This window comes from Dermochelys coriacea, chromosome 2, assembly GCF_009764565.3.
Source record: "Dermochelys coriacea isolate rDerCor1 chromosome 2, rDerCor1.pri.v4, whole genome shotgun sequence".
Lineage (NCBI taxonomy): Eukaryota > Metazoa > Chordata > Testudines > Dermochelyidae > Dermochelys > Dermochelys coriacea.
Window position 1 is genome coordinate 141,643,839 of NC_050069.1, and position 25,469 is coordinate 141,669,307.

The 25,469-nt window shown below is 41.2% G+C and overlaps 1 protein-coding gene across 10 annotated transcripts in view; it reads left to right on the top strand.

Moving 5' to 3' along the window:
• CTNND2 (catenin delta 2) overlaps positions 1–25,469 on the top strand; it is a 1,224,220-nt gene that overhangs the window by 644,116 nt on the left and 554,635 nt on the right. The gene's annotated exons all lie outside the window — the stretch shown is intronic.

Here is a 25,469-nt window from a genome sequence, read left to right on the forward strand (position 1 = left end):
AGCTTTGATCTCCTTACCACAGGGTCCATACTATGCGATGAGAATGGGAGATTGTTTAGCATAAGTAGTTAAGACATATTTTAAGGGACCATTCAAGGTGAAGTGGCCCATTAACATTGCTGCAGTCATAGGACAAAAAAGGGCTGTTTGTGGGGTTACAGATTTGTTGTATTAAGCAAGGAGGTGTCAGACTGGGGGTTGTGACCTCTCAGAGGATCATGAGGTTATTACATGAGGTGGGGTCACGAGTTGTTAGCCTGCACCCCCAAGCTCTGCTTCGCCTCCAGCATTTATAATAGTGTTAAATATTTTAAAAAGTGTTTTAAATTTATAAGGGGATCGCACTCTGTGTGAAAGGGATCATCAATACACAAGTTTGAGAACCACTGTAGTAAGCCATAAATCATATGTCTTTATTAAGACCATGATTTAGTGTTTTTAACAAAGTTATGAATTAAAGTTCCAGGCTGGTCTTTTGAAGGTGTTGTGTAGTTTTCCTTTCAGGACAAGAACTGAGATGTCAGATATGGAGTGAATGTTTTGTGCAAAGTGTTTGCCCACAGGTGCTATGGTGCTTTTGTCTTTTATCAATTTTCAATATGAGATCATTTGAGAATATAGTGATTGCCTGGTTTCACTCACATAGTTGTTATTGGGCATTTAGTGCACTGGAGGAGGTACATAGGCATGTTGATCCATGGATCTTGAAAAGTGTCTTGTGGATGGTATTGATCATTGTAGCAGTGGAGATAAGTCTGCAAGTTTTGCATCTGTTGTTACGGCAGGGTCTGATGTTGCTTTGAGGTGGAGGTTGTCCGAAGGCCAGAAGAAAGGGTTCAGGAAGGATTTCTTTCAGGATGTGGTCCCCATTGAGTATGGGTTGTAGTTGTTTAATAATGTTCCAGTGTCGGGTGGTAGGTCCTAACTAAGGGTCAGGGCGGCTCTACCAATTTTGCCACCCCAAGCAGTCTCTGCAGAATTGCCGCCGTGACCGGAAAAGCAGCGGACCAGCCACCCAAAAGCCGTCGCAGTGGGAAGAGCAGCGGGGTTGCCGCCAAATTGCCACTGCTGGACACGGACTGCAGCCCCATTCTCAGTGCTGCCCCAGGAAAACTCGTGTCTGGAGCCAGCCCTGCTAAGGGTGTGCGGTCGATGGTTTGCGTTTTTTTTCTCCTGTATCGAAGCACATTCCCCTGCGGTATTTGAATTGCCTGTTCCATGATATGATCTACTTCTCTGGTGGAATGCCCTTGTTTGTTGAAGGTGGTTTTAAGTGTGTTAATGTGCGTATCCTGGACTTTCTCCTCAAAGTATATTTTGTGGTATCTGAGGATCTGGCTGTAGATAACAGATTTCTTGGTGTATTTGGGGTTGTTACTGGATCTGTGAATGCAAGTTTGGTGATCCTTGGGTTTCTTGTACATAGTTGTCTACAGGGTTCCATTGCTGAAGCTGATTGGGGTGTCCAGGAAGCCGATGCTGATGTGGAAGCGTTCTATGGAGAGTTGGATGGTTGTTGTTGAAGTTGTGATGGAAATCTATGAGGGATTTTAGGTCATCTATCCAGAGGATGAAAATGTCATTGATGTATTTGAGGTATATCGTTTGCTTTATGATGCATTTGTCTTGTGGTTTTGTGTTGTATTTTTTTGGCTGGGGAGATTGATCATTTTAGGTAATAATAGAACAGAGATTTCCATCACAAGGAAACTCTTCTTCTCCTAACTTTAAAAAAAACAAACAGTGGGATGGGGAATTTGTGTTTCTAAGGCACAAATGTCTGTGTCTGTTTTAAGTGTTCATTTTTGTTAGCTTGCATAAAGGAAATTTTTGTCATGTTCAGTAATGAATCTGCAATTAATGGTTATGTGTGTACCAGCATAGCTGTTATCACTATCTGCCATTGTAGTTACTTGAGTAATTTGTCAACTCCCTATATCAACAGAGGCAGTTTACAAATATGAATATTCATTGGCTCAATTAAATCAATCAATCAATAACAATTATTCAAGGCTGATTCAGTTGCTCCCACACCTTTTATGATGGCAAGTGACCTTTAAGGTTTATGCTGTTGCTTAAGCTGTAGCGATTCACCCTGGAAGGCAGTTTCATGCAGTAATGATTATGAAACATCAGTATTTAATAAGTTTCATTTCCAGCAAATCTGATTCTCATTTCCCCATTAGTTCTAGATAGACTGGATGTCACCATCGCTTGATCTCTGGCAGCCTGAGACATGTTTACATACATGTAAGAAAGCATTAAAAAATAAGTGTTGGGGAAAGTGGGTTAAAAGAAATTATCTTGCAACTAACCTATGTATTTCCACAAGTGATTTCAGCTTAGGAAGCGTTTTACAGATCTAATTGTGAACCTACTTCAGTTGGAAGGCTGAGAAATAGGCCTTTTCTAAACTTTCATTTCTCTTAACATCTCCGACCAGTGGTAGCAATGGTGGTGTCCAGAAATGATTCCCAAACTGTATTTAGTCTGCTGTATATTACTGCGTGAATATAGTAGTTGCCAAAAATGTGGATCTGAGAACTATCGACAGAAGCCAGGGACAGGTGTCTGATCTGCAAATTGGCGGCGCCTCAAGCCTGGTTAGCCAAGTCCCCAGGTTCAGCCCACAGTGGATCTTCCTCTGTAGCTGGGGACTGAGGACAAAGCTGATCCATTGTATTTCCTTCCTCTTGGTCTCCCAGAGACCACAACAAAAGAAGCATTTTCTATCCTCTATCAAGGAAATTACCAGTACAAATATAATAGTTTTAAATATTCATATAAATATGTATTCAAATGTAGGGTAAAATTTACCTCATTGCCAACACAAGGCACTTCATATAGATCCCATGTTAAGGATTTGAATGGGTCTGGAAGGGTAAACCTCTCATAGATGAACTGGAGGTAAAATTTCATTCTTAGCATGACCCTTCTAGCATGTTGCTAGTTTGTCTCTCCTTGCTCCAAAGTTTGAACATCCCTGCTAGAAATATTACAGTTTGTTATGTGTATAACATTCACAATTTGCTGGCTAGTATGACATAAATATTGCACTGCACTAGTTAAATCTGAAGTGCCCTAATATCAGACATGTCACTGGTGCTGAATAAATGGGATATGCCACCAATATCCAAACTAGTATACTACGGAGGAAAAAAATGTAAATATGCCCCAGTTCACAGATTCTGTGACTCAGTCTGGGTTTTGAAAGCCAACTCATTTGGCACATCTTAAATCATAAGTATTGTTGTTGGAAACTGGAGAAGCTAGCATATTAGTGATGAGTTAGCATTTTAAGGAACATCTAATGTGTTATCTATACAGATGTCCTGATTTTTGAGAATGATTGGGGTTATTTATTTTTATTTTTTTATTGCATGACTGAAACAATTCAGCAAAACTGACATGAATTTGCAAAACATTTCAGTGTTGCTGATCCTGCATTTTTCACCAAAAAAACTTTTGACAGAAAATTTTTGTTCAGCTCTGATCATTATTTTCCTTTTCCTTCTCTACTTACGACTGTTGGGATCCCTGAAAGTCCTGCTCTTAGATACAGGCAGTCATTCAGCTCCTATCCTGGGGAGCTAGTGTTGGTGAGGCATCTCTAAAGTTACTGCACTGATGATGGGTACAGTGAGTATCTCCTGTGGCTTATCCTCCAAATTCTCCCTCTTTGCACAGCAGAATTGCACCAATTCTACTGCCAGAGGACTCTCCATAATGATGGAGGCAAAGGCTGGATTTGGCCCTCCCTCTGTGAAGCCTACGGTATTTGCAAAACTAGAACAGTTGAGGGAATTAGATGGCTTTGGGGCTAATGATGGAATTCAGCTGTAGATAACTAGTTATATTCTAGACCAGATCCTTAGTGATTGAAAGATAATTCCATTTGATGGTTGTTTTTTAACCTATGTGAAATGAATTGGTGACCTCAGTTCAGTTGATTAGAGGCTTGTGTCACAATCCATCATTACAATTGGTAATCTTATTAGCACTCCCAGCAGAGGATGGAAAAGAGACAGAAACTAAATGGTTCTTTGATTCTGGGGTGTACAAAAGTGGAGCAATATGGTAAAGCTTATTCGTTGGGGCAAGGACTGGCTTTTTATTCTATGCCTGTACAGTGTCTAGCACAGTGGGGACCTGGTCCTTGACTAGGTTCCTACAAATGAAGAAGAAGAAGAACTGCTGCTGGCCATGTGATACCTGTTCTGTAGTTAAATTAGGAATGTCATCCTCCAGTGTCTTTAGCAATCTGACATTTCAGCTCTAAATTACATTTAAATAAGGGAAAATAATAGAACAATTATAGTTGAGAGTGAACTTCATTGGAAGCTTGTGTATAGACAGGACTGAACAATATATGGAGCCCTTAAAAATGGCCCTTAAATAAAGGGATATGTGTCTGACATACATATGATACCTTTTCATAATAGCAGAAGTGTTTCTGCATAAGTAGCTATACTTGAAAACTTGGTATTCATGGAGAGTGCTAGAGAAATTTGAAAGGTCTCTATGCAGAGGAGGACACGCACTTTTTGGAGGGTTTGTAATCAAAATCATTCAGCTTCATCAGTAAGGAAAATTAGAAATATTTGTAGCACAGATACAAGATTATTTCCTAGGAAAGGTTTCAGAGTAGCAGCCGTGTTAGTCTGTATTCGCAAAAAGAAAAGGAGTACTTGTGGCACCTTAGAGACTAACAAATTTATTAGAGCATAAGCTTTCGTGAGCTACAGCTCACTTCATCGGATGCATTTGGTGGAAAAAACAGAGGAGAGATTTATATACACACACACACAGAGAACATGAAACAATGGGTTTATCATACACACTGTAAGGAGAGTGATCACTTAAGATAAGCCATCACCCACAGCAGGGGGGGAAAGGAGGAAAACCTTCCATGGTGACAAGCAGGTAGGCTAATTCCAGCAGTTAACAAGAATATCAGAGGAACAGTGGGGGGTGGGGTGGGGGGGAGAAATACCATGGGGAAATAGTTTTACTTTGTGTAATGACTCATCCATTCCCAGTCTCTATTCAAGCCTAAGTTAATTGTATCCAGTTTGCAAATTAATTCCAATTCAGCAGTCTCCAACGAGACTCCAACGAGAGACTGCTGAATTGGAATTAATTTGCAAACTGGATACAGTGTGTATGATAAACCCATTGTTTCATGTTCTCTGTGTGTGTGTATATAAATCTCTCCTCTGTTTTTTCCACCAAATGCATCCGATGAAGTGAGCTGTAGCTCACGAAAGCTTATGCTCTAATAAATTTGTTAGTCTCTAAGGTGCCACAAGTACTCCTTTTCTTTTTGCGAATACAGACTAACACGGCTGCTACTCTGAAAACTCTCCTTACAGTGTGTATGATAAACCCATTGTTTCATGTTCTCTGTGTGTGTGTATATAAATCTCTCCTCTGTTTTTTCCACCAAATGCATCCGATGAAGTGAGCTGTAGCTCACGAAAGCTTATGCTCTAATAAATTTGTTAGTCTCTAAGGTGCCACAAGTACTCCTTTTCTTTTTCCTAGGAAATACTATGTTTCCATTGCTATTGGCTGTAGGAGACAGGGATTTTGTATTTTGCAGAAAACCTAAAGAAGAAAAAGAACTTGACTATAAAATTAGGGAAATCTCTTGCCCCCTGATATCCGAGCCTGCAGTTAAAGGGAAATTTACTATTAAATCAGAAATATCTCTCTCTCTCTCTCTCTCTCTCTCAAAATAAAAGAAAAAACACAAAGTCATCATTGTCTTTTCCAGCAAAAGTTGGAATTACAAACCAGGACAAAAATTGTGTGTTCTGACACCTAAAAGACTGCAGAGCTATAACTGGGAGAGATTGTAAAAAGTCAGTTGGAGATTGGCAGCTGGATTCAAAAAGACACAAAATCATATTTACTATACTGATTCAGTTTGGTGTTGCTTTTTGACTTACCTTTTAGTATTTATCCGAGATCTGATCTGCGGCTTAGGAGTTAGAATTTCAGAAATATTTCCTGCTGTTGTTGCTGAGTTATTTAATACCTGATAATTTTATTAAATATTTAAAAGCAGTTGCTGTACCAATCCCCAGAGAGGTGGTTATTGCAGTCAGGGATGTGATGTAGTTTTTTTAATTAGACATCAAATACCTCAGAAGGGCAAAACAAAACTTCAGCCTTCTTTTTGGTGACTGATGTCTTTGTCTATATATTTTTTTCACAGTCAGCCCCTTTTTTCCTGTTCTTATTTCCCTTCCCTTGTCAATGGGCCCCTAAAATGTTTCGATATTTTAAAAGTAAAGTAAAGCTGGGTGGTTGGAACTTGCTTTAGGTAGAAGACCCCAGAGTTTCTCTATCCACTCATTATTCCTGAAACATTTGATGGGTCTTTTTCTTCCACATTCCATAAACTGTGGATATCCAATACAGCAGGTTAAAAATGAGTGAGACAGTACTTGCCTGTCTAGCTGTTTCCTTGTGGTTCAATTACAGAAACAATGGAAAAGATTGTGTACTGCTATGGTTCTTTGTAAAATTACATGGATAGCTGCTGTATAATACTGTTTTGTATAAAACTTCACAAAATCACACTAAACTAAATAATGAAAAATAACATAATTTCTCCTTATTGTACAGTCTTAAGAATGTGCTATCCCTGGCTAACTACAATAGATGTTATAAAGAATAATATGGACATATTTATCCTATATTTTACTGTGAACAGTACATTGTGATAAATTAAATATACAATTTTCTACAAAGTAGTGGTTTATGTATTGACACTAACAGTAGATATCACTAATAAATTTAAATCACATGTGTATTTCTTAAATGTTCCTCATAGTGATTCTGAAGTAAATGGAAAACAGATAGAAAGAAAATGATGGTCTAGAAAGAGGCAAAACCATAACAGAGTCTTATGATATGGTATATATTTTAGACAGTGCTATTTTTAGTGCTGTTAGAAATAGCACACAGAGTAAGTGTATTGTAAGGTACTCACCTGTTACATTTTTATGGTGTGTATTTCAGTTCTGAAAGAAAATAATTTCTGATGGAACACTCATTGGGTATGTGTATGTAACACTGGCAGACCCCAGTCGTCGGTGGGCAGGATCAAACCTGGAAAGCCCTGGAGTTAAATGCATGAGCCTCTCTTGCATGAGCTAAAAGCCACATGGCCCTTAGCTAAGGCTGGAATTCCCAAACGGATTACAGGACAAATTATTTTCCCTATAGATAGACAGACCCAATATGAAATTTTGCAGGAACTGTATGTATGGAGAACTTCCCATTTGCACAAGGCATCACAGATGGCAATAGACATCCCTCTGAGTGGGACAGAGATAGACAGTGCAACCTATAAAAATAGGAAACATAGATATTCCACAAGTATTGTAACTGTCTGTGATGTAGAGATAGCGTTAGCGGTTGTTGTGGCTAGATACTCTAGTTCATGCAACAACTCTTGTATCCTGTCATTATCTCTGCTTTGCACTGGCTTCTTGAGTGTTTGCTCAGCATCTCATCCTTGAAGAGGAGAAGGAGGAGGTCATTTCTGTAACTATGGTGTCAAAGTCCGGGCCTCTTCCACCATTCTCTTTATCTCCCTACTACCTGTGCTAGTCCCAATCTTGTGTGTTGGCTGTTCTAATGGTATCCAAAGATCCATGCCTCATACTTCAGTACAGTACCAGCCTTTGAAAATACCCATATAAGTAATTAACTTATAGGCAGCCAACAAAGCCCTGGTGTCACTTTATCTGTGGGGAGAGGCTGTTACAAATTTACATACATAGGTACATGGCACTCTTAAATTGATGTTTGTTCAATGATGTCACATAAGAAACATGCATTTATACCAGGGGTGGGCAAACATTTTAGCCTGAGGGTCATATCTGGGTATGTAAATTGTATGGCTGGCCATGAACGCTCCCAGAATTAGTGGCTGGAGTGCATGAAGGAGTGAGGGCTCCGGGTGGGGGTGCAGGCTCAGGGGTGGGGCCAGAAATGAGGAGTTCAGGGTGCGGGAGGGTACTCTGGGCTGGGACTGAGGGGTTCAGAGGATGGGAGAGGTATCAGGGCTGGGGCAGGGGGTTGGAGCATGGGAGGGTGTCAGGGGTGCAGGCTCCGGGTGGTGCTTACCTTAAGCAGCTCCCAGAAGCAACAGCATGTCTTCCCTGCAGCCTCTACACGGAGACGTGACCAGGCGGCTCTGCATGCTACCCTGTCTGCAGGCACCGCACCTACCGCTCCCATTGGCTACGGTTCCCAGACAATGGGAGCTGCGGGGGCAGCGCTTGGGGTTGGGGCAGCATGCAGAGCCCCCTGGCTGCCCCTACATGTAGGAACCGGGTGCAGGGGGACATGCCGCTGCTTCCAGGAACCGCCTGGAGTGGGGCAAGCCCCTGACCCCATTCCCCAGCTGGAGCAAGTCCCAGACCTCGCTCTCCGGCGGAAGCTTGAGGGCTGGATTAAAATGACTGGAGGGCCGGATGCGGCCCCCAGGCCATAGTTTGTCTGCCTCTGATTTATACATTATTTCAGCAAGCAGAATATCTACAAAAGCATTTCACTCATTTGATATAATATTAAGGTGACTGACTTTATGCGTTGATAAGAAACATCTTGGAGAAGAGGAGAGGAAGATACGATTGCCTGCTTAGACATTTATGTGGATAATGAGAATATTCACAATTTAGTTAGATAAGGTAAAAACTAATTACAAGTGGAGTTTACACATACTTCAGGACATCAACCAACTACTAACTGAGGTTAGGAAGAGGCTTCCCCCCATTTCCGTAGTTGACTCATATGTGGATTTTATACCTTTATTCTGAAATTTTTGCTACTAGTCACTAATGGGGACAGGATAATAGCGTACATGGACTTATGGTCTGATCCAATGTGGCAGTTCCTGTGTTCCTTCTGACCCCTCCTTAATGGGGACTCTACTTTAAGGTCCTCTTCATTTGTATTCTTTTCTGGACTTCAAGCATACATAGCTTCCAAAGGATCAATTTTTTACTTATTTATAGCTGTGATGAAGTTCAAAATGTGGTTGTGTATGCCAAGCCTGAAAAGTAATAAACTTGATTTAGATAGATTGCTATACACACTCAGGCTTTTCTGGTAATGGGATCTTAGCATTTCTACAATCCTTGTTGTGCATCTGAACTTTCCACACGTTACAGTAACTCCTCACTTAAAGTCGTCCCGGTTAACGTTGTTTCATTATTATGTTGCTGATAAATTAGGGAACATGCTCTTTTAAAGTCGCGCAATGCTCCCTTATACCGTCATTTGGCAGCCGCCTGCTTTGTCCACTGCTTGCAGGAAGAGCAGCCTGTTGAAGCCAGCTGGTGGGGGCTTGGAACCAGGGTGGGCCGGCAGCCCCCCATCAGCTCCCTGCTCCCCTAAGTTCCCTGTGTGGCAGCCACCCAGCAGGCTACCAATTGCCGGCAGTTCAGCTGTCCCTCCCCCCACTGCCATGTGCTGCTCCTTCCTCTGCCTTGGAGCTGCTCCACGAGCCTCCTGCTTGCTGGGAGGGGGTGGAGAGTGGGAGGAGAGGGGGGCTAATGTCAGGGTGTCCCCCTCCCCCCTGCTTCTGCACCCCGCTTACCCCATCTCCATAGAGCAGGGGGGACACACAACAGGGCTCAGGATGGAGGGAGCTTCCTGGCAGCAGTTGCTGCGGTCTTAGCTTGCTGATTAACTTAACAAGGTAGTGTACTTAAGAGTAGTGTCAGTGTACTGAAAGGAGAAATGTGCACCTCTCTCTCTCTCACACACAGGGTGTGTGTCTCTGTCTCTGTCTGCCATGCTGTCTCCCCTCCCTCCATTCGTGCTGCCTTGTAGAGTGTGAGGCTACATTGACAACAATGAGTTGACCCTTGAGGGCTCAGCCAATTGCTAGTTCATCATTTAGCAGTAAGGCATTCCCTGGGAAATATCCCACCCTCTGACTTCACCACCTCGACCTAGCTTCGCAATCGTCATCGCTGTCTACCAGTGTGAAATTGTTTGTTTAAAACTTATACTGTGTGTGTGTTATATATATAGTCTTCTGTCTGGCAATAAAACCCTAACCCCCGTGGAACGTAACCCCCCTATTTACATTAATTCTTATGGAGAAATTGGATTTGCTTAACATCATTTCGCTTAAAATCGCATTTTTCAGGAACATATCTACAATGTTAAGTGAGGAGTTACTGTATCGGTACACTTTTCTTATTAGCCTGTTTATATAATGATGTTCCCCAATATGAATGTTACTTTTAGAATGCTGTATTCTTCTTTTTCCCTCATAGAATACAAGAACAAATATAAACCCCCATGAACAGACAAAGATTTGTTACTACTTGATGCTTTCAATTTCTGCATCCATGCAATGTCCACATCACTGAGTTCAGCAAAGATCAGATATTACATTTTCAGCAGAAATTTTACTTTACTCATGCTTGTTGGGGGAGGGGGAAGAAATCTTTATTGGAGGGTTTCCTAGTATATGTAGATCTTTTGTTATTTGTACCCAAAAAGGACAATATATTTAATTCACTGTATTAAATTCTGTTTCTCAGAAAGGTGCATCATTTGATACAGTATGGTACATACTTCTAAAAAGTAGGTTTCAGCACAGATGCTTCCTGCTTAGTGCTGAACTATCATTTTTTGATGTACCGACTTCTAGAGCTTTTACTTCTAGAAATTATGCTTTTAAGCTGAAAGCTGATGGAGAAGAGCTGCAGGCAGTTACTACTGGTTATTTCAATAACTACAAACATATATTTTGTTAATATTCATGTTGGATCTAACGTTACAAAATGAATCAGGAAGCTTCAGGTATCTTTAGAAACAAAAACTATGTTCCTACTTTGATAATGAAGCTATTCTTTTTCTGGACTTAACATTTTTTTTTTGCTTTAATCGTTGAAAAAGAAAAGCCATATAAATAAGTTGCAAGCAGTTGGAGTGAGATAGTATACACATTACAGCTCTAATCTTCATATTGTGTAACACTGATCAAATAAGTGACAAATAATGTATCTAATTAAGATAGTTCTTGGCCCCATTAAGGCTCCTTTATATGGATAATGAATTCACAATTCGACCAGTCCAGGAGAATCCTTGTATGTCAGCTACTATTCCACTTTCCTCCCAGATTCCCTTCCCCTGTATAGTGGATTTTATGGAGCAAAAGGGGGCATGGGCTGGATATCACTGCATCTGGATGGTTCCTGGCTGCTGGAATGAGCAACTTGAGTTTGCTCAATTTTTCACCAGGAAGTGGCGTGGTCCCCTGCTGGGGGTATGTACAGGTATCGTAGGGTCATCTTTGCCCACACCTTGCTATCTCTGTTGGGCTTACTAGGGATTCAGGCCAGGATGTAGGTCATAAAATTTAGCAGTAGTGCTAGCTATAAGATTTGAAAGGGAGGACACCACTTTACCTCCCAGCCCAGATGCTACGCTCCAGAAATACCTTGCAATGTTTCAGTTAAGTTTTACTTTAGACACTTGAACGAGAAGAAGGCTTATGGCTCCCAATTCAGTTTCTTAAATATTGAAAGTGAGGGGAGGAAGAGGACTGCAGAAGTCACATAGGAGACACTATAGGTTTTGGTTCCTTTGCAGCTATGGCCCCTAACATTTTAAAAGGAGGAAAATAAAACAAAACAAAACACTTCATTAAATGTTGGTGAGGCTGGAAGGTGGAATGGGGAGGAAGAAGATAATTAAAATTATACTTAGTTTGTAAGCTGTGGGAGAGACCATCTTTCTATTATGCACATGACTGGGGCACCTAAGTGCTACCAAACTACAAATAATAATATTATTAATAATAATAATGATAATAAAGTAAAATACAAAATTATTCTGTGACTCAGGGACTCCTTGTTGCCAACTGGCAGAGAACACAGGGAGTGCATAAAGTTTTACAGGAATCCCCTAGGTCAGATCAGATAAGATCTGTATAATAATTCACCAAAGGGTGGCATGTGAGGTCTCTTCCAAGAGCCTGTAGCCCACTGATCACAATAATCATTGTGAAATGTATGTATGGATAATATGTAAGGAATCATATATCTATACCAAAAATTATGTTCTTTAGGTTTGCATTAAGACAGGACACCAGGAGGTCATTTAGGGTGCCTTCAATTTTGAGTGCCCAACTTGAAGTATCTTAAGTTGAGCCTATTTTCAGAGGGTGGGTGCTTAGTGCTGCTTCTCTGAGCGATTGCACATGTCCATTCTTCTTCAGGTGCGTGCATGCCCTGTGTACTAAAGTCAGATATGTTTTCCCATAGTGGTACCCGTCCAGGCAGCATGTGCCCTCCACAAACTCATTCTCCCAGCCAAAAATATAAAAGGTGGAGCCACCCTGACTCCCCTAAAGTTCCTTCTCACTGCCCATGGTTGGTAGTTGGAATGGGTTTTGTGTCTTGCCACACAACTCTTCCTTTTTCTCTCAGAATTTATCTAAACTTTGTAATCAGTTGTGAGTGTCAGTTATAGTGTATAGTTGAGTGATACTTGTTTGTAATTTTTTTATTTTTACTTTGGGGGCTTAGGGATTTTTATTTGTTCCTGGAGTCCTTGACGCCTGGTACCAGTTTGCCCAAGCATAAATCCTTCGGATTTAAGCTCTATTCTGGCTGTAGGAGCAGACACACGTCAGGGATAAGTGCCATATATGCAGTGTTTTCAAACACAGAACCCAGAAGTCGAGAGAGGTAAGGCTCCAGTGCTTCCTTATTGAGTCTGTGCTGTGCCCCTTATTGTAGCAGAGCTATTCGGTTCGCTGCTGTATGTTCACCACTCATCCAGGAGTACATCTCCAGACATTGCAGATACCCTTCATAAGAAGGATCCCAGGAAAAGGCATCATTCTCCTTCCCTGGTACCATCGAAAAGGCAGACATCATCTGACATAGCACAGTCTTCAAAGCCTAGGAAGTCTTCCTCAAAGAAGGCTTGATCTCCTGCAGAATCTTCCAGGAGTAAATCCGATATTGAGGTTGGGCAGTCCTTGATACCACTGTTACTACTTTGACTCTCAGTGAAGAGTCTTTGACTCAGGCACCAGCTTTTGTATTTTCTGAGACCAACTCCATTGCCTGGGCCTGCCAAAGCCTCAAGTTTTTCCTTGCATGCTGCTATCCATCTGACACTCTTGATACTGATGACACTACAGGCATATGCAGAAGACAAGGACCTCTTCTGCATCTTGATGCCAGATTCACCACTACTTCAAAAGGTAGATGTTTCACCACCCCTTTGCTTCTTCAGTGCAAGGACTGGTACTTTCTATGTCTACAGCTGCGGCTCACTCAGCACCAATTTTTCTGCAGCAGCCATTGGTACTGATAACTCCTAAGAAGACTTTGATGCCTCTCCAGAGCAGATGTGTGATACTGTCAGTGGGTAAGCCCCCATGCTTCTCCCGGTACCAGCACTGGAAACTGGTCCAAATCTCTGATCCCTTAAGCATCACCCAGGATTGCACCTCAGTGGTGATCAGATTACTCCTATTCCTCTTTGGAGTTGGAGGTAAGATCTTATATGTACAGATTTTATTATAGAAGATCATGAGGTTCACGTTCACCATCCTCATGGAGATCGTGATCTTGGCACTGATGGTCTTATAGGAGTAGAACTATAGACAGAATACTATAGGGTGCTTTTTACTGGGATCTGGTGCCTTATCAATAGCTATATTGGAACCCCCAAGGCATGCCTCCAGTGTCTTGAACAGCTTTTCCAGTGGTTTGTCTATTCCCGTCACTTCCAAGTGTAAACAGACCTCTCTGAGAAGGGTTATTGGGTTATAATTTGAAATACGTCTGAGGGTCACCCCATTCAAAAAAGACTAACCAAGATTTAGTAATGGTCTGTCACTGAGGTGGTATAATTTACGCAGCAGGTGAGACCTGGGTGGATGTTACACTGATAAAAGGTTATTTAATGGCACCAAAGATAATACCAATGGTTGTAAAAAAAAATAACATAGTGGGGATTTTATTTAAACCAGAACAAATGGAACTGGATTCCACCTACCTACAATAACATTAAATACATGAAGAAAATATATATATATATATATATATAAAAAGTATAATGGTTTGAAAATATATATGTACACACACACACACACACACACACACTATAACATACTATTAAGTGTACTTAACTAAATACAACCCTCTACATAAATATCTATCTGTCTATCTACCTATCTGTCTGTCTATCTATCTCTGTATGCACAGCCTATTATCTTACAGTTTGGGGGGTTTTTTTGCAGTTCAAGGTTCCTCTTTCTGCAAATAGCTTACTGGGTATTGTGTAATGCCCAAGTCAGTCTTTGAGCCTCAAGTGCCTTTCATGACTTCCTGAAGGGATGGACTCAACTCCAGTGGTGCTTGCTTGATGGAGGTGTACGTTAGACCAGACCCATGGGATCTGAAAGGCTTTTGGTTCCCCTGTTTCAGATCTCTGGGACCACATAAATCAATGATAGGACATGCCCAGAGATGACGCTCAGGAACCAACAGGAACGGATGCTCAGAAACATGCCACCAAACATGGACTGACTTGACTAGCCAGCCTTAAAGTAAAGGAACCTTAAAGTAAAGGGTTTAAAAGAGAACTGGATAAATTCATGGAGATTAAGTCCATTAATGGCTATTAGCCAGGATGGGTAAGGAATGGTGTCCTTAGCCTCTGTTTGTCAGAGGGTGGAGATGGATGGCAGAAGAGAGATCACTTGATCATTACCTGTTAGGTTCACTCCCTCTGGGGCACCTGGCATTGGCCACTGTCGGTAGACAGGGTACTGGGCTGGCTGGACCTTTGGTCTGACCCAGTATGGCCATTCTTATGTTCTTATGAGCCCTCTTCTGCATGTCTGTCTGTGCTCTCTAACTCTCTCTCAACCTCTAACTCTTCATTGACCTCATGGTCTCTCTCAGACCTGGTTTCCCTTTGTCCCTCTGGCTGCCCTCCGCCACCATTCCTCTGGCCACCCTCTCCATCTCTCCATCCCTCTGGCTTTCCTCCCCCTCCTGTCCCTCTGGCCAACCGTACTCCCTCCCCCTTTTTCTCTCCATCTGTCTCTTTCAGTCTCCTCCCCTATGTACCTCTGTCCCTCCACCATTACCCTCTTCCCCTCCAATTGTCATTCCCCCTCCCTCTGAGGAGAGAGGCCATCTCTTCTCACTTTCTCAGCGGGAGGGGCTACCTCCGCTCCATAGAAAGATGCCCAGTACCAATCCCTGGACCAGCCTCAGTACCAATCACGTGCTGGATGTGATTCTGAGTATACCAGACTCATCTGACTAGGACATAAGGCATCCACCTGTACAGGACAAGCCGTACAATCACCACTCAACACATCATTGTCTTGTCCTGCTCAGGCAAATGTCAGAATCATCATGACTGGTTCCTGATGATTGTAAAACCTACCAGGAACTGTTAAAAAGTATGGATAATTTTCTAGGTATCCAGTGAAAACAGGGCAGGAAAATCCACATAAATTAGCAGATACCATACACATCTCAGAGCCCGGTAGACTGGCTCTACCAATTAATGAAGCCATCAAGAGCCCACAAAAATATTCTTGCAAACACCTTCATATATTCCACTCATGGCTAAGAGAACAGGGAGGAGATACTACTTTTCTTCACATGCCACCTCAGGATCCTTGGTGGTGGCTACAGTCACCAAAAAGTCTAGACAAGGGCATTCCAAGTATACCCCCAAAGATGATGATGATCATAAAAAAGTGATCTATTTGGTAGAAAAGTTTGTTTGACCTTGGGGGTTATAATTTAGAATTGCAAACAATGAGGATCTTGTAACCAGATATGATTTTTCTATTTGGGACAATTTGTCTAAATTCATAGACAAACTACCAAATGAGGCCAAACAAGCATATCAAGCCATGCTTAGTGAGGGTTGTCTGGTGTCCAGACCCTTCAGATTGTTTTGGATAATGCAGAATCTGTAGCACAAGCAATGGCAACCACAATTACAATGCATTGTTCCTCTTGGTAGCAATTGGCTGGGATAGTGGAAGTCCAGCAGATGACTGAAGACATTTTGTTTGATGAACTTCTATTGTTTACTGGGAAAATGGATGAAGTGCTAAAAAAGAAAAGAAAAAGAAAAACCACACACACACATACTCTAGGGCAGCCTTTATATTTCTAGGCATGAATAACCAGCTCCTAAGAAGAAGCAGTTTCATCTTCAAACTCAGAAGAGGTATCCTTTTTACTCTATAATACAGTCTGAACACATGAAGAGGCATCATAAATACCAAAGAAGGAGACCACTACTTCCTTCTCCTGCTTCAGCCTTGCTGAGACAGCCCACAGCAGTCTATCTAGCACCATAGTTGAGGCCAGCAAACCACCTTGTTGGTATCTATTGTTACCTGTCCCTTCCTTTGGCAACAGGTTGGCCCATTCCCTTGGTGCTTGGACCTGGATCAATGACAATTGATGATTGGATGCTAAGTACTCTGGGATTGGGTTATACCCCGCAGTTTGTTGCTGTCCTCCCAACCCCCCTCCCCTTTCCTGTCCCTTTTCAGGCATCACCTCATGAAACTGTTCTCATTCAAGAAATGGCATCAGTTTTATATTCAGGGTCCATAGAAGAGATTCCTCCTCAGCCTCAGGGCAAGGGATTTTATTCTCAATATTTTCTTATTCCAAAAGTCCAAGGGAGGCCTCAGAGATATTCTGGATCTGCAAAATCTGAACAAATACATAAAAAGATACAGTTTTGTGTGATCATCCTAGCCTCCATTATTGGGTCCTTAGATGCCAGAGACTGATCCCTTGAGTTAAAGGACACAACTTCTATGTGGCTATCCAACCAAGCCACAGGTTGCTTTAAAGGTTTATTTTGGTTAATATTCATTATCAATTCCCAGTCCTTCCCTTCGGTCTGTCTTCACAAATTGCATGATAGTGGTCACTGCACATCTCAGAAGGACCCAGTGTCCCAACTAGTTGGTCTGAGGGTTCTGAGCATCAAATGGAGGTCAGCGTTGGGAAGATTCAGTGCCTTTTTCATTCTCTGGGCCTATTGATCAACAAGGACAAGTAAGTGATGTTTTTGGTGCAGAGGATTGAATTTATAGGAACAATTCTCAACTCCAGTTGTGCGAGAGCATATTTATCTGAGGCCAGATTTTAGGGAATATTGGATCTGTGCAAAGATCTCAAGGACCGTCCTTGTACAACACTAAGGAATTGGTTGAGAGTTGTAGGACAAGACAGCTTGCACATATGTAATACAGCATTTCAGACTTCATGTCAGAGGCATGTCAGAGTGGCTGAAGTTTATATATTGTTCTTCTCGTCATCCACTGAACTTGCTGATTCATGTACCTGCAAGTGTCTTGTCATCTCTAGATTGGTGTATGTACCCTGCCAATGTATGAGAAAGGGTCCCAATTTCTCTGACTTTGCCCTCCATGACTCTGGTCCTGGATGTCTCATTTCTAGGATGGGGAGCTCAGCTGGGGCCCCTCCAGAGGCAGGGACTTTGGTTGGATCAACAATTTTCTCTCCACATAAATGTTTGAGAACTTTGAGTGATTCACCTGGCATGTCACCTTCACCTTCTGCAAATCAAAGGCTATATTGTGCAAGTAGTCATGGACAACATGGCTGCTATGTTCTACTTCAACAGACAGGGATGGACCAGGTTAGATTGCCTTTGTCAAGAAGCCATAGATCTCTAGAATTTTTTGCATCAAAAAATGCCTTGAACCTCAAAACCTTTCCCAGGTATTCAGAACCATCTGGTGGATCATTCCAGCAGGACATTCATGTAAGGCACATTCATGTAAGTCACAGCTGGGTTGGTGTCTGCATGTCAGGGACAGTAGTCACTGAGCAGGAGTCAAAGAAATCACAAGATCCAGGTTCAGTAAGCGAGAGTTGGAGTTAGAGATTGGCTAGGGTCAGAGACCAGAGATCAGAGGTAGTACCAGGCTAGATCCAGGAGGCAAGACTAAGGGTCAGAGACAAGCTGGGATTGGAGACCAGGAGACAAATTGAAGTCTGACTAGCAGCAGGTCAAAGTCTGTGTGATTGCCCAGACAACTTCCTGGGGCAACGCTGGGTTAAATAGGGTGCTTGGCCAATCAGAGGATCACAGAGGGTACTGTCACTCTGGCTCCCTTGGGTGGTACTTCCTGCAGCACCTACTCCCAACAGTGCTCCCTGGCTGTGGCTCTGCATGGCCTACCAGTGGCACTGTGGGAATGTAAGCTATCCCAGGTTCTGCAAACCAGGGTTCAAGTCCATGAATCCTTACAATGCAGAATGAGTCATGAATGTGTGACGGGTTGGATCACAGAAACCCCCTTGGGAACTACCACCTGATGTGCCAAGACTACTTCTGCCCCTGCTTTCCTGCCCTTGCAGCTTGGGACTTCAGTGCCCTGCCTGGTTTGAGCCAGACTCGCTAACCTGCTGAAAATCCAGACCCAAGTCTGAACCACGTCCCCTAACAGCTCTAGGCTTAATTGAAAGCAGCTTCAGAATGTTCCTGTCTTTAACACTCAGATGCTTAACTCCCAATGGGATCCAAACCCCAAAATAAATCCGTTTTACCCTGTATAATACAGGGTAAACTCATAAATTGTTCACCCTCTATAACACTGATAGAGAGAAAAGGAGTACTTGTGGCACCTTAGAGACTAACAAATTTATAGATGCCACAAGTACTCCTTTTCTTTTTGCGAATACAGACTAACACGGCTGCTACTCTGAAACTGATAGAGAGTTATGCACAGCTGTTTGCACCTCCCCCCCCAGTATTAATACAGTCTGGGTTAATTAAGTAAAAAGTGATTTTATTAAATACAGAAAGTAAGATTTAAGTGGTTCCAATTAATAGCAGACAGAACAAAGTGAATTACCAAGCAAAACAAAATAAAATCCGCAAGTCTATGCCCAATACAGTAAGAAAACTGAATACAGATAAAACCTCACCCTCAGAGGAGTTCCAGTAAGCTTCCTTATACAAACTAATCTCCTTCTAGTCTGGGTCCAGCAATCACTCACACCCCCTGGAGTTACTGTCATTTATTCCAGTTTCTTTCAGGTATCCTTGGGGGTGGAGAGGCTATCTCTTCAGCCAGCTGAAGACAAAATGGAGGAGTCTCCCAGGGGTTTAAATAGACTTTCTCTTGTGGGTGGAGACCCCTCCCTCCCCCCGTGTAGAATTACAGCTACAAGATGGAGTTTTGGAGTCACATGGGCAAGTCACATGCCCATGCATGACTCAGAACTTACAGGTAGTGCCATGGTTTACATGCTACCTTGAACATCCTCATGTAGACTTTTTATGTGGATTGGAGCCTTCCAAGATCCATTGTCCGTTAAGTGCTTCTTGATTGGGCACTTAATTTGCACATTCCTTTCTCAAGAAGCTGACCAAATGCTTTACTAAGGCTACTTAAAAATCAAGCAAGTACACAGCCAATATTCATAACTTCAAATACAAAAATGATACATGCATACAGATAGGATGACTAGATTCAGTAGATCATAAACTTCACACATATATGTTATATGGCATATGTAGCATAAAACATATTCCAGTTATGTCATATATACATTCATAAGCATATTCCCATAAAGCCTTATGGGGTGCACTGTCACAGAATGGTCCCTCTGGACAGAGGTAGTCAAATCCATCTTCTTCACTTGGGGAATATCAGAGATTGGTTTTCTATGTGACTGAACAGGGAAATGTTACACATTCTTTTCTGGGGAAGGTCACAGCCTAGGATCTGTCTCAGATGCATTCCTTCTGACATGGAAGGACAAGTTGTTGTACTCCTGTTCCCTGGATTCAAACATATTATGCAAGCTCAGGCAGGATGCCATACTAATACTGATAACATCAGCCTAGCTGAGGCTGCATTTGTTCTCAGATCTCCTGATGTCTTCATTAATGACCCAATAGCACTGTCTGAAGTCACCCATATAAGTTCGCAGAACCATGATCAGATGCTGTATCTCACCCTCCCATCCTTCCTCTGACAGCTTGGATGCTCCATGGTTGACACCTCAAAAGGCTAAGTGTTCTGTAGAGGTTCAGACATACCATTAAATAGTAGAAAACCATCTATTAGGTACTCTTACTTGATGAAATGGAGATGTTTCTCTATATGGTTGCAACAGTGCAAATTTCTACCCAGCTTATCCTGGACTATTTACTTCACCCAAAAGAGAAATGACTTCCCATAAGGCCCTTGAGGATATGCTTGGTGATAATTTCTGCTTTCCATCCTCCTATAGAGGGAAAAACTGTATTTTCTAGCCCAATGGCTGTGTAATTTCTAAAGGGACTAAGCTGGCTTTTTCCACCTGTGAGAGATCCTACATTCCCTTGTGACTTAAACTTGGTCGTGCCACCATTAGTAGATCTGCCTTTTGACTGTATCGCTACTGGTTCATTGTTGCATCTCTACCTGATGGTAACATTCTTGGTAGCCAGGAGAGTAGGAGAATGTTGAGCGTTGTTGCAGACTGCCCCCCTCCCTCGTATACGATCTTCTTTAAGGACAAGGTTTATTATGACCCCGTTCCAAATTTCTGACTGGTTTCGGATTTATACCTGAAGTAGTCTGTCTATTTAACAATCTTTTTTCCAAAGCCTCACTCTCATAGGAATGAGGAAAGGTTCCATACTTTCGACGTTTGCAGGGGATTAGCCTTTACTTGGGCAAGACTAAACCATTTAGAATGTCCCCTCAGCTATTTACCTTCTCTGACAGGATGAATGACAACCTCTCTCTTTGCAGAGAATATCATCCTAGATCTCATCCTGCATATCTCTGCATCACTAAGTTTTCTCAACCAGAAGGGGTTTCAGCACATTCTAGAAAATCACAGGCAGCATCAACTACATTCTTGGGTCATGTGCCCATCAATGACATTTGCAGAGCTGCAGCTTGCTCATAAATACATATGTTCATTATTCATTATGCTATCTCTTAAGCTTTGAGAGCTGATGCCAAATTTGGGAGAGTGGTGTTGCAATCTTTGCTCAATGGATCACAAAGCTCTCCTTTCCAAACTCCTTGTGAGTTATTTAAAGAGGAGTTGACAGAAGAAAAAAAACTCATTATTTACCTGCTTTCCAGCAGTTGTTCTTCGAGAAGTGTTGCACATGTCTATTCCACAACCCACCCTTCTTCCTCTGAGACTATGTTGGAGTCTATACTTCCAGGATTCTGGTGTGAAGGAAGTGAAAGGGGGCCAAGGCATCTCTGACCTTATACCATCAGCTGAGAGCACTAGCATCCAGAGAGTGCATGCATCGCCCTAATGGGCACTGCTGTGGGGAAAAATTCTGTGGGTTCGGTGCATTGGGTGTGCACAGGCCCAAAGTGTAATGGAATGTGCAACACACCTCAAAGAAGAGCAGTTACAGAACAGGTAAGTAACCATTCTTTTCTAAAAGTCAGGTCATTCTAAAGGTGTGTCAAGATGAGTGTTCAAAAATTGAGGCGCCCCAAATCTCTAGTCACTTTTGAACATTTACACTCCTTTTCTTTAGATACTTGCCTGAAGCAATGCCACAAAGACAATCTTCTACCAAAAGAGAACACATAAATATGTACTAAATACAAATTACTCTTGTACACTGAAATGGCAACATCTGATTTTTTTTCATGTCATACTAATATAATGAAACAGACTGGCTGTCTTGTATGCAATGGAATAACTTGAAATAGAAATAATGTTAAATTAATGGCAGTTGCATCAGGTTATAGCAAATGAATCATAAATACAGCCATGTGTTTTTTGTTTGCTTGTTTTGTTTTTTGCAAATGTGAAATAACAACATGAAATAAAATGAAAACCAATGTATAAAACAATTTTAAAAACTCAACCTGCAGCAGCAACTGGCACACAGGTTGCAGCACCACTCACTCAAATTTGACCTGCCTGTACCGCCATTGTTTATGATGGAGGAGCAGCTGGGCCAAGCCTGAATGGTCCTGCGACCCAGTGCATTAGCTGACAATGCTCAGGATGGGGAACTGGACCCACATACGTAGGACAGGAGCCACTGCTGCAGGGTGAGTACTAGGTGGGTTTGCTTTGCCAGCCTCCACCCCAGCCCTCCCACCCACCTATCCATACACCCTTTGGGTAGAATGGATAAAAGAAAATACCATGAAATTCCTGAAAAATAAAATAAAAACTATAAAACCTAATATAGTCACTTTCAATGATTTATATTCAGTCAGGCAGACCCTTTCACTTGTGGAACTTATTGGAGGGTCGGTGTCTATGTTAGTCAATTTATCCTTTGATAAACAGATCCCTCTAAGCACAGGGGCAGGAAAACTTTTATTTTCTTAAGAAAATTTAAAAATAAAGAAAGAAAAGCCAGAACATACTATTTAAAGGATGCTTTATTTTTAATTTGTCAATTTAAAATTGCATCAGATTTTGTTTGGGTAAGCATGAATGCATCCAATTGTACGATTGGAGTCTCGATTAGTAATTAAGAAATGGCCAGTAATGTGAATTAAATTAGAATTTACTGAATAACAAATCTAAATAGTATATTTTTTAACTAGAAAAACATGGTGCTACATGTTTTTTTTTCCAAACTGAGAACAGATTCATATCCTTTGTAATGGTGCAAATTCATCAAATTGTCATTATGATGAAAGATGTTTGTCATTAAATCTGCTACTTGACATGTGAAAGTTCCAGTGTTTATCAAGAGAAACCTGCACATAACTGGAAAATGCGAACATTTTCGCAATTTCTCACAAGAGTTCGACTTTTTTTGACCTCCCATTTTTGATTATTTTATGCTTGGCACAGAAAAATGGTTCTGTGTTGTACAAATCAAAGACAGGTAAATGAAATTTGTTTGTTTTCAGTGTTTCATTTAAAAATATTAGGTGGACCAAACCAATATTTTCCTTTTCTTTTCTTTTTTTCCTTATACTTAATATTTGTAAAAGTTTCTTGGGAACTTAGCACTCATGAAACTGCCAGATTGGAAGCCGCAGAAACCATAGTCCACTATTTATCTACATATTTCATTGTACGCGTGCTTCCTCTGCCCACCAATTTGGGGGAGAGGTAATGTGAGCTTCACACGAAATTCATTCCCTGACCTGAGACTGCTATCTAGCTATTTAATAACAGTTATGATGATGGTCATTATGTGAACACCTGTCCAGTGGAAAATGGACCAAGACCACTACCTCATATCAAATTAGGCTGCAGCTGATACTAATTATTTTGGATAACTCAGGTTTTGGTAACTTGAAATACTTTAGGGCTAGTTTTCAGAAGTGACAAGCACTCACAGTTCCCATTGACATCACTTGGAGTTGTGGGTGTTTGGCACCCATGAAAATCAGGCTCAAGGTGTTTCAGGTTGGGCTACCAAAAACTGAGTACTCCAAATTGGTGGCTATTTTTGAAAATATTAATTCTAGCCATGACTAAATGGGCCAGATGCCATCTTGTGTCCTAATAATGACAGGCATTATAGCGCCTATTCAGCAGGTGCCTATCCCTGAGTCTATATTACATTGCCAATTCCTTGAGGCATGAATGCCCTCTGTACTAGATCAATATTAAGTGCTTGTCTATAAACAAGTTTGTTGCTGGCTAGGGTGTAAATCTACAGTGCTACAGTGTGACACGCACTAACTGTGTGAATCCTGTTGCCATGCCCTGAAAAAAATTCCGTAGTGCAGAACTTTTAGTGCACCACAGCAGGGTCCACACGGACAGTTAGTGCATGACACATTTGTGTGCTGTAGATTTACACTCTAACTTGCCGTGCACTTTTCAGATAGATGTGCCCTAATTCATAGATATTAGATGTTTACATGTGGTTGGAAATGAAAACAGAAATCTATGACTTTGAATGTATTAGTTGTAAATTTCAAACATCAGGCAGGGTTTAATAAACATATTTAAAATTATTTAAATAAATACAAGTTAGACAGTTATCAGCCTTGTGTTTTGTCACTGTCAAATAAAGCTAATACCTAACCCAAGTATTTTTCCCATAAAAAGGGTAATGCCTTCAGAAGGAAGGTCCTGAATTTAATTTCCTTATATGTTTGCTCCCTGGACATAGATATAAAGACTTGCATCCAAGGCATTCAGAAACTTACCTAGAACTTTTTTGCACAGGGAAAAAGATTCAGGATCTAAAATTTATGTTCTCAATAAAAAGTATATATACATAACCTCACATGAACAAATACATAGATCTATTTAAAAGGTTTGGGTTTTTTTTTATTGGCAGGTACAACTGATAATATCCTATTCCCCATTATAAATGTAGGAAATAGACAATCAAGCTAGTAATATCCTACCGATGTGTATAAAGGTCCAAGAAAACTTTTTAATTGTGACTATTGTAGTTTAATCTTTATACCTATGTAATTAGGAACAATTTACCAAGGTTTGTGGTGGATTCTTCATCACTGAACATTTTAAAATCAAGACTGGATGCTTTTCTAAAAGATATACTGATGTTCTATGGCCTGCGTTATACAGCAGGTCAAACACGTTGATCATTATGGTCTCTTCTGGCCTTGAAATCTATGAATTACCATAATGATGCATATCACTGAGTGACTGTATTTTTTTCTGACAATTCTTGACATGTAAAGGAGGAATAGAAAGATCCTGCATAGTAGTGAAGTGGGATTGGTCCTGCTTTGAGCAGGGGGTTGGATTAGATGACCTCCGGAGGTCCCTTCCAACCCTGATATTCTATGGTTCTATGATTCTATGAAGTGCATATATTATTACTCAATTTACCGTAAGAACCAAGTTTTCTTCCACAGCAGAAAATATACCTATGGTATCTAGTGTACATCCTCATGAATTTCCATCATTCCTATATAATCTGAAAGATGATCACCATTTCCAGCTTGATCGATTTTAAGTGTGAATACGAAACAGCTAAATCCCTGTTGCCGATCAACACCAAAAAACTCCCATTGATTTCAGCTGGAGTTATGCAGGCAAAAGAAAGATAACTGCAGGTCCTGAAAATTCCAGCTGAATTGCGCATGACCGTTCTGTTCCTGGTTCAAACTTAATTTTTCCTAAATGTTTTTAATGCTATTAAAATTAAAAGATACTCCACTCTTAGGCTCTCATGCCACAAACACTTATCTATGTGCTTAGCTTTACTCACATACACAGTTCTGTTGACGTCATAGAAATTCCACGTCTGAGTAAAGTAAGTATGTCCATAAGTGCAGGATCAGGATGATAATCCATAAATAAAATAAAATATATCTTTTCAAAGACACTTCTTCATTTCTAAAGCAACCTTTGCCTCTTATAAGCAGTTATAGAGGAGGTTTTTTAAACGTTACAAGGCAAAGCATTGTCTTTTGAAAGAGTTTGTTTTTGTTTTAATTTAATTATTTAAAA